The sequence below is a fragment of the Colobus angolensis genome, unplaced genomic scaffold (genome assembly GCF_000951035.1).
Source record: "Colobus angolensis palliatus isolate OR3802 unplaced genomic scaffold, Cang.pa_1.0 Scaffold63, whole genome shotgun sequence".
NCBI classification, from domain to species: Eukaryota; Metazoa; Chordata; class Mammalia; order Primates; family Cercopithecidae; genus Colobus; species Colobus angolensis.
Window position 1 is genome coordinate 2,905,436 of NW_012119932.1, and position 10,259 is coordinate 2,915,694.

The window sequence follows — 10,259 nt, forward strand, 5'->3', positions numbered from 1 at the left end:
ATATATATATATATATATACACACACACACACACACACACACACACATGCATATATGTGTATGTGTATTGCTCTCTGGCAATGCAAAAACAAAAATGTAGTGGCAATACAAAAACAAAAATGTAGTTTTTACATTTTCAAAGGACTTTCTTAAAAAACAAAAAAGAATATGTGACAAAAATCAGTGTGGAATGCAAAGTTTAAAATAAGTTTGCTCTCTGGGCCTTTGTAGAACAAGTCTGCTGACCCCCTGATCTATACCTTTTATTTTCTCTACATTTACCAAGAAGAAAAAGGGAGGAAGAGGAGAAAGATCAAGAGAAAAACATACCCTTTCTTTTACATCATTGGTAGCGATGGAAACAGTGCAGTATGGGCGCCAGTTTGTACATATTCTGAGTCAATTCTTAAATTTTTAAGAGTGTTGTAAGCCAGTTGGTGTCATGTTGTAATTGGCCACAGCAGAAATATTTACAATACAGAAATTGGCAAACAGTTCAAATTAGGGCTTTTTTCCCCCTGCAGAGAGCCAGCATATCTCTAAATAAAAACCTCCTGAAAATCTCGTCGTTTTTGTACTTTTCAGAAATCAGAGAGCTGGAAAGAAACTTACAATCAGATTTTTAGTCCACAGGGAATTTGCAGATGGGATGCCATGGTATAAAGCTAGGGGCAGATCAGGAAGTACATAGGGCAATGTCCCGGTCTTGCGAAGAAAAGAAACCTCAGACTCTCATAGTGACTCTCTCTGATCCTCCCTCCACCACTCCCACACTGTACCTTCTTTGCTGGGACATCTGCTCTATACACATGGGTGACCGCCAGGAGGGTCTCCACTCCTGATCTCTGAAGACTGCTGAGAAGAAGAAGCGCCCAGCCCACGTGCCAGGACTGTAGCAGGTGAAAACAAGTTACTGGCATTAACCAGGGCATGGAGGGAAGATTTTCTAATCACCACTAGGGGGAGGGCTGGTCACACTTTGCATCAAGGAGCCGGAGGGACCAGAATGCAGAGGGCGAAGAAAGGCAACCAGAAGCATTTTGGGAGGCCGAGGCGGGTGGAACACGAGGTCAGGGGATCCAGAACATCCTGGCTAACACGGTGAAACCCTGTCTCTACTAAAAATGCAAATTACCAGGCGAGGTGGCATGCACCTGTAGTCCCAGGTACTTGGGAGGCTACATTAACTTAATATTACTTATAAGTTAATTTTTTTAAGTGGCAAATAAAGTGGATTCAATATTATCTAGTCAGTAGAGTGATTATATAGACTATGTTTTATATAGGTATTATACACATACAAAATACAATATATTTGTGTGTATGTGTGTGTGTGTGTGTATTCTCCTATTCTGTTAAGTAAACTAGCAAGAAGTCAAGGAAGAGATTACTTACAAAAATGCCAACCTGAATCTTCATGGTGTAACATCATGGCAATTAAGATTTTGTTAATTACAAATTAAGACTCATTTTCTCATATGAAAAAGCAAACTATAGTATTATTTTTGAATGCTCAGCCATAAATTAAATAGGTTTCCCCCAAGGCAGCTGGAAACCTACATTCCACATATAATGTTGCTTCTATTAGAAAATATTTTCCAACAACCTACTTATGAAGAATGTTCAGAACAAAATGTGTTTAGGAACTAGGCAAAAGAAAAAAAAATGTGTACCCCAGTTGTTTAGAAAGTCACTCCCTCTTTGATTTCATTGTTTCATTGTATGATTATATCTGGAGTCCATATTCCTCCCACCCACCCCAAGCTCTCTGTTCTCTTTTCCTCTCTCCCTCTTCGTTAAAGAGTTGTTCTGTCTGCATCTCTTTTACAGTTACAAGAAAATGAATTTCTCATAGATATGCTGCACTTCAAGGTTGTTGGCCCCATTTTTGCTGCTGTGGTAACTTTTCCTGGCTCCAGAAAAGCCATTGTAATCTAATGGAAATTGGACAAGGTCATGGAGCATGCTAAGAAAAGACCTGGTAACCTACAAATACTAAACCCAAGGCTCTCTTTCTATTTCTAGCGTGGAAAATGGGTACAACATGACGTTTTTCTCTAGTAAAGCAAAATCATTGTAAACACTCAGGACTGAAGTTACTATTTGTGGAGTCAACTTCTAAAATTTGACTGCTTTGAGCTAGTAAGAACTACGATCTGTATAGTATGCTAATTTATACATAAATGTAATAAGGTACTAAACTTTAACACGTACACACAATATCTGCTCACAATGTCCTGGTCAAGCTGTGAAAATATCCTATCAACCCAGCCAACAGGGCATTTAAACAGCTACAGGCTGTTATTAAGCAATTAAGAAGTATTTATTTAGGCAATTTAGATAGGCTATCCCTAGCCCTCGGGAGGGCTTTACAGGGGTCATTTATTTTTTATTTTTTCATGTAATGCTTCATTGGTTAATTGATATGACCTCATAACTCCTCCAACTAAACTTTGTTGGTTCAGGAGGCCATCAGTGAGAACAGTTATGTTAAGACCAGCAAGAGGCAAACCCAAAAGTGAGAGACAGGAAAGTTGTGAAAAACCAACACAGCTGGCAACCCACTGGAGGAGGACTTGCGTGGATATCATGAGAGAATGTGGCTCTTTCACCCTGAGGATGAAATGTACAACTGAAACCTTCCAGCATCCCCAAGACAGAAAGTATTTCACGGAAAGGATTACACCATATCTTAGAGAGATAACTGCATTTATTTCCTACTTATCTTCAGCAGCAGATGTAAACAGCCATTGGGACTTCTTCAAAGTCATTTCCAAAAATAGTATTAAGGATTCTAGAAGAGTTCTGCCTCTGACCAAAATTCTGGCCAAAAGAGGGACTAAAAAGCCAGGAGAACTGAGATGACACCATAATAATAATGTCTTATACTAAATAAGCATGTGCCAAGTGCCAGACACTGTGCTAAACACTCAATGTGCATGGTTTTATTTAATCATAACAAGACCCTGTGATATAGGTACTACTTTATTCTCATTTATTTATTCAACAAATATTTACAGACTACCTTCTGTGTGGCAGGAATTGTTCTAGCCACTAGGGATTCAGAAATGAGCAAAACAGAAAAAATATCTCTTCCTTTGCGGAGTTTACCTTCCAGTAGGGGAGAGAAACAAAAGACGGAAGTCAATCAAATGTATGGAATTTCTTATAGCCACAAGAGCTAGAAGGGAAATTAATGCAAAAAAGGATACAAAGTTAGAGGGATGTAATTTAAAATAGGGTAGCCAAGAGAGACCTTATTGGAAAGATGAATTTGAGAAAAACATTTGAAGGAAGTGGAGGAGTCAAGCAGGTTATCTGGAGAAGTTCAAAGATAAGTTCAAAGTTACTTAGATGACAGCAAGTGTGGTGTGTTATTGGAACAGGAAGATGGCAGTGTGGTGGAAGCATGATGATTAAAGAGGGAAGCTGGAGAGAAATCAGAAGGTCAGGGCAGCTAGATAGTATAGAATCTTATAGTTAATTGTAAGGGCTTTTTTTTTTTACCATGAGAGAAATTGGAAAATATTAAAAATTTAAGCAGAGAAGTCACATTATTTGCCTTATGTGCTAGTAGTATTGCTCTGGCTGTGTATGGAATCTAGACTTTGGGGGTGGTACAAGGATGGAAGCAGAGAGAGGTTGGGAAGTCACTGCAATAATTCAGGGAAATGATGGCAGCTTGGTCTCTGCTGCCAGGAAGGGATGTGGTGATAACTGGTCAGATTTGGATTATATAATGAAAGCCTAGCTGCAGGATTGGCTAATGGGTTGAATGCTTTCTGTGAGAGGATGACTCTGAGGTTTTTGGCCCAAGTAATCACAAAAATGGGGCTGCCACTTACTGAGAGAAGGAGTAAGTGAGAGAAGCAGGGAGCAGGCATATTAGGGTCATATCTATCCAGAAAGCAATGTTAGCAAAGGAAACAGTACTTCAGAGTTAGAATCTTTAGAAGGCTGTGGCTCTCATGATTAAGATTCCAGTTCTATCTAAGTGATGTGTACTTCATTCAATCATTCTTTTATTCTTTCATTCCTTTATTCAACAAATTTTCATCAAATGTCCATTGTGTGCCAAACAGGTCTTAGACATGTAGTGAGCAAGAAATACTTGGTTCCTTCCTTTCTTAAAATGTATGATCTGAAGGAAAAGTAATTATATTAAGCTATAAAACAAAACAAATAAAAAATTTATTAATAAAGAAAGGGACAGCTGGGCACAGTGGCTCATGCCTGTAATCCCAGCACTTTGGGAGGCCAAGGTGTGAGGATCACCTGAGCCCAAGTGTTCGAGGCTACAGTGAGCTATGATTGCACCACTGCACTCCAGCCTGGTGACAAAGGGAAACCCAGTCTCTGAAAAAAAAGAAAAAGGAAAAGAAAGGGAAGTATTGGACAACTTCAGTAACTTGCCCATAGTTGCACAGGTGGGGAGAGACGGGGTTGGAACTTGACACAGGTGCCTCCTTCCAGAGCCCATATGCTCACTTTATGGAGTGATCAGATGCCAGCACCATCCAATGGAAAAGAGAGCACAGGCAGTCAAAAGGAGCACCAGCACCACCCAGGAGATCCTGACCATGGCTATGACACGAATACTACGCAACCTATTCTGGGCCCAAGTTTCTTCATCTCTAAAAGGAACCGGATGGCCTCTGCCCTCCCCTCTGGCTCTGAAACTGTGATTCTTTGATGTACATTGGTATCCACATGCAGGAAAGAAGATGTGGGGAACACCCAGTCCAAGCATCACTGACTTCACAGCTCTGCCTGGGACCAGGCCTGTGTCTGAGGCTGGGAGCAACGGGACCCCAACCAAGTCCTTTGCTGCCCTGTCCTCAGAAGGACCTGATCAAGCAGCAGGAGCAGTGGAAGTAGGGGGTTGGCATGGGAGACCACTCTCAGAGATGGCGGCAACTGGAGGGTGTGAGCTGGAGAGAATGAGAGTAAAGACAAATTCAAGGATAGCAGATCCGGCCAGGTGCAGTGGCTCATGCCTGTAAGCCCAGCACTTTGGGAGTCTGAGGCAGGAGGCTGTGTCTACAAAAAGTAGCCAGGCACGGTGGTACACACTTGCAGTGCTAGCTACTAAGGAGGCTGAGATCAGAGGATTGCTTGAGCCCAGAAGGTCAAGGTTACAGTAAGCAGAGATCATGCCACTGCACTCTAGCTTGGATGATAGAGCAAGACCCTGTCTCAAAAAGAAAAAAAGAACAGCAGATCCATTAGACTGCCCCTGGGTTTAGGTATCGTGAGTGTGTGATTTTCTCTCAAGCCTACAGTGGGCAACATGAGAGACTCATGCATTTGAATGTGATCCTGGGAAACGTAGACCCTTGGCTATTTTGGCTCCAGTTTTCTCATCTGCAAAATGAGGCCAGATATTTTTTAAACTCAGTAATCTATGACCCCACACTCCTATAACCTCAGCATTTCTGTCCCTTAACTAAATTTCCAAAATAAACTTCTGCCTCCTAGAGTGTGCTTCTTGCCAAATTTGCAAGACTCACTCAAATAGTCATTTGATCTAACAGTGCAGTTCTGGAGATAATCCAAATCAAATATCTACCACAGAAGAAACATCTCAATGTTTGGTTAAAGAATTCCAATGTTTAGCTACCATTTTTAGTATTTCTTTACGTTTGCTTCTACAATATAAATTTTAAACCACCATAAATTATCCACAATCACAATACTCTTCCTAGAGCTCTGATGTCTTAAAATATTTGCAAGATACTCAAGAATGGAAAATATATTATTTTTTTCTATTCACTAATTACAAATTGCTTCTCAGTATTGATATACTAAATTAATGACATTAACTACAGAATACAAAGCCCCAAACAAAGCAATGCTCTACATCAACATATTTTGATTTTCAGTGCCTAATTAAATCATGTAAGTACAATAATCTCATTTTGTAAACAGATAAAATTTACAAATATTCTACAAATGGCCCCAAATCACATAGCACTGAAAAGTTTCCAAAAACTAAAACCAGTATTATTGACTATAAACTCTTGACTCAAGTTAGTGAATTATAATTATCATTGATAAACACTGAAAAAGCAGTGCAAAAGTAAGTAGTTTTGTTGTACACTTTTTTTTTTTTTGAGACAGGGTCTGATTTTGTCAACCAGGCTGGAGTGTACTGGCACGATCTCAGCTCACTGCAGCCTTGACCTCCTGGACTCAAGGGATCTTCCCACCTCAGCCTGCCAAGTACCTGGGACCACAGGCGCACACTACCACGCCAGCCATTTTGTGTGTGTGTGTGTGTGTGTGTGTGTGTGTGTGTTTTCAGTAGAGACGAGTTTCACCACGTTGCCTAAGCTGGTCTTAGACTCTGGAGCGCAAGCGATCTGCCCACCTCGGCATCCCACAGTGCTAGGATTACAGCAGTGAGCCACTGTGCCCGACCTTGTTGCGTACTTTTAAAAAAAATATGAAGCCTTGGTTTTCTGAAATAATGAAATTAAATTAGGCAGGGAGTTGGGGGGAATCCTTATTACTCACCTTGGAATTTATCACCTGCCACCTTAGTGCAACAGTAACTTGGGCTCAATTAATAAAATGAAGGAAAGTCTTTCATATATGTGTTTAATCTTCACTAGTAAAGTCAATATATGCATATTTCAATCAGGTTTAAATTAAGTATATTTAAAGCACAAGGGTACAGATTCATACATTAGTAGCAAAATATTAGATACGTGAAGGAATTCTTATAATCCTAAAGTATTTTTCACCCATCTGCCTCACTACCTAGACACATTCCAATCATCATATTGTCAACACAGCCACATGAGAAGGGCATTGTGATCTCTGCATGGTAAGTTAACAGAGACTCTGCTTTAAAAATGGCATTTACAATCTACGTATTCAGAGATGCACGTATTTCATGGAGAATGGAGTTGGGTGCTGGTAATTTCCAATGCATAAAAATGGAAAACAAACAAACATTTCTTTAAGGATATATACTTTCGAATGTTCATGAACCTTACTTTCTCTTCCCTCTTGCCTTCTCCAATTCCCTTTATTTCTTCTCTTCTTTACATGTTCCCCTAGCATGATAGCTTTCGTTAGGATACTTTTAACTATCCATAATTCATCCATTCACTTATTCATTTAACAGTACTTGCTGATGACCTACTATGTGCAGGTGCAGTGGTGGTCTCTGGGAATCAAAGATGAATGACAGTATCCCGCCTTCAAGGAGGATACCATCTTGCAAATATTGGTCCACACACTTAATAAGCTGGGAGTGTGAGTCATTGTGGTTAAAACCAGATGTGGTTTAAAAAAAAACGGCACCTGCCCTTCCCTGTAGAGCAAGCATTTTCTTCACCTTCTTTCCAAACCACTTCTAGCACAGACTGTAAGCTCCCAAAGCGCTGAGACCACACATGAATCATCTCTGTTGCAGGAGCAACTAGCACAATGTCTGGCACATACATAGTTGGGCCCCATGAAGTGTTTTCTGGGGACGGAGTGAAATTGAGTGACCAAGATGCATTACAAATGACTTTTGTCTCCAACTCAATGACATCAATTTTTAATTAACTATCTCCCTCTCTCTCAAAAGCGTAGCCTTGGTATCAGAATCTAAGTGGGATTTCCATTTTCTAAGCACAGAAACTCCTACTCTTGTAGAAGGTGCCTTCGCCACTTTCCTAGGATCACTTCATCAAATTTAATATCAAATTCCTGAGAACCCTCCCCAGGCGAGAACAGGGCAGGCGAGCTGGCCCGCGCCGTCCTCGCCTGCCCTCTGCAGGGCTCTGACCCTAAGATGAGCGCAGATTCCAGCAACTTTTTTCCCCTATTAGAAGTAGGGTCTGTTAAAGAAGAAAACCTCCTTGTGAGAATCCCACTAGGAAAGAGAGAGCCCAAAAGAGCTGAACATGACCCGAAAAGAAGTAAGTAGAATGTCGAGGGTCTCGAGGGTCTCTTTTGAACAGACGGGGTCTCGCCTACCCTCGAAGCAGCTCAGGACAGTCCGGGGTCTCGGAGGACCGGCAGCAGTGCGGGGAGAGCGACTGGCGGGGAGGGCAGCCAGCCGGAAGGCCGGCCGCTGCGGGGGTCACCCTGCTCCCAAGCGCTGTCGCCCTCCGCGAAGCCTCCCGATGACAAGAATTAATGACCAGGTTCCAAAGAAACCCAACATCAACTGTAGCGACCCGAAGCTTCACATTCGCCTCCTCCCTCGACCTCTGTCGCCTCCGTAGAAGCTGGAGCGTCTCAGAAGACCCAAACCTCCCGCTACTGAACCCCCAGCTCCAAACTCCCCAGTGTCCCCACCCTCCAACCCGTCTCGGGGCCGGTTCTCTCTTCTCTTGCCCCTGTCTTCCAGCTCTCAGGAAGAGCGATACCTTCTTCGTAGCCCCGAGTGAGAAACGAGGCAACATCCTAGTCGCGCCTATATAAGCCCCTGGCTCACCACTCCAGGGGGGCACGCCAAGGTCAACAGGACAGGTGTGACTGCCTCCACCTTCACTCTCCCCACATCCCTCCCTTTCTGAGATCCCCGGGGTCCGGCTCCTCTTCAGTCCCTCCTCCCAGTTGGGGTCTCCTCCTTTTGGCACGCCATCACCGCACCGGGACCCCTCCCGGCCTGGCCCTCCTGGGGGGTCCTTGCCCTCTCTCGAAACGCTCCCTTGTAAGTCTCCCCTCGGTTTCCTTATTCAAGGAGGGGAGAAGATTTGCCTCCCACTCGCGCCGGGGGAGCGGCGGGGCAACCGACGCAAACTTCTGCTGCACTTACTTCGGGCCGAGGCTGCCGCCCCCTCGCCTCTCCTCGCTCTCCCACCGGCAGCTGCTCCACGGAGACCTGGAGCCACCGGGCTCTCATGCCCCACACCAGCGCAACTGCGAAATGCGCAAGAGGGGGAAGGGGTGTCTCCCAGGCGAGCGTGCCGGGGCCCGAGTCTGGGGCCGAGGTCCGGCCGCCGCTCCTGACTGCCAGCCGAGTGGTGGCCTCTTCCAGCAGCCCCGGGATGCTGCGCAGGGCGCGCTCCTCCACTGGGTCGTTTCTGCCCGACTTGCAGTTTCAGGGCATGCCAGGACTGCAGCACCCTCTCCGTCCTCCCCCAGAAACGACTTTCAATTCACCTGGAGGCTCTCGAGGCTCCCCCGCGGGCGGGTAGCGTGACAGTGGGTGCAGAGGAGAGGGAGGAGCGCGGGAGCGGCGGCGACCCGAGCGCGCCTCCCGCTTGCTGGGAGAGGAGCGCGCAGCCCTCTCCAGCCGCTCTCCTCTGGACTGCAGTCCTGACGTCACCCCCACCACCCCCCACCCCGCGGAGAAGCCGCGCGCGGAGGGTGGAGTGCAGGGAGTGAGGACGCGCGAGTGTGAGCTGGAGTGTAAGCTTGTGCGTGTGCACGCGCGCGTGTGCCCTGCAGGGCTGGGGACGGATGGGAACCGCAGCTGGATCCTGTGAGGAGCCAGAGACAGAGCTCCTTGCAAACGGGCGCCGAGGGGCTGCCGCGAACAGCCGGGGGCGCTCGCTTCCAGGTCAGGGCGGGGACACTAGGGAAGCAGAGTTTGGAGGCGACCACAGGAAAAGGAAGAAGGAGGTACGGGTAGTGGGAGAGCGGGAGTTGGGCATTCTCTTTCCCCAAAGTTGGAGGCTGCCCAGGATGCCTTTAAAAAGCTGCGCTAGAGGTTTAGGGGGAAGAGTGGGGTAGACGGTGTGTAAGAGTTGGTTTTCACTCTCCTGTAGGAGGGAGTTCGGCTTGGGGAAGAAGAGTGCAGAGTCCTCTCAATCTCCAACCCCCGCTGCAGGTTCCCACAAGACAGCCAGCTTCGGTGCGCCAAAGGCGCCTCTAGTCGACTCGGAGCAAATCTCCAGCCTGGGGCCCCTGTCTACTAAGTTCCTGCAAAGAGATCAAATGGGCCAACCTTTTCCACCTGAGTCCCCTCCCTGCGTGAACCTCCGCCAGAAGCTAGGCGAAAGCACTCGGAGCAAGCGAAAGGGGTCAAGGCTGAGGCTGGATTCGAGATGCAAAAGGCCCCTCCCTTGGGTCCTGGGTCTTAGGTCAGTCGTAGGGGTGACAACTCCAAGCAGAGTTCCTTGAGCTCATCAGTGAGCCTACATTTTGAGTTTTGCCATCCCCCGGGACCTTACACTAGAAAGCGATCCACGTTGTCATCCAACTTTATTGGTTCTCTGAAATTGTCCTGGGGGCCAAAAATAGAAGAGACTTTCTGCAAAAGCGCCAAACGAAGGTTCGTTAGGTGGTGCTGGGATGGCTAGAGATTGTTC

The 10,259-nt window shown here is 45.6% G+C and overlaps 1 protein-coding gene across 1 annotated transcript in view; it reads right to left on the reverse strand.

Annotated features, from left to right (window-relative positions):
• Window positions 1-9,239, reverse strand: part of KIAA1217 (KIAA1217 ortholog) — an 865,191-nt gene extending 855,952 nt beyond the window's left edge. Inside the window, exon 1 of the mRNA XM_011963834.1 lies at window positions 8,762-9,239. The gene's annotated coding sequence lies outside the window, so the exon portion shown is untranslated. The remainder of the gene's footprint in view (window positions 1-8,761) is intronic.
• Window positions 9,240-10,259: the final 1,020 nt, after the last annotated feature.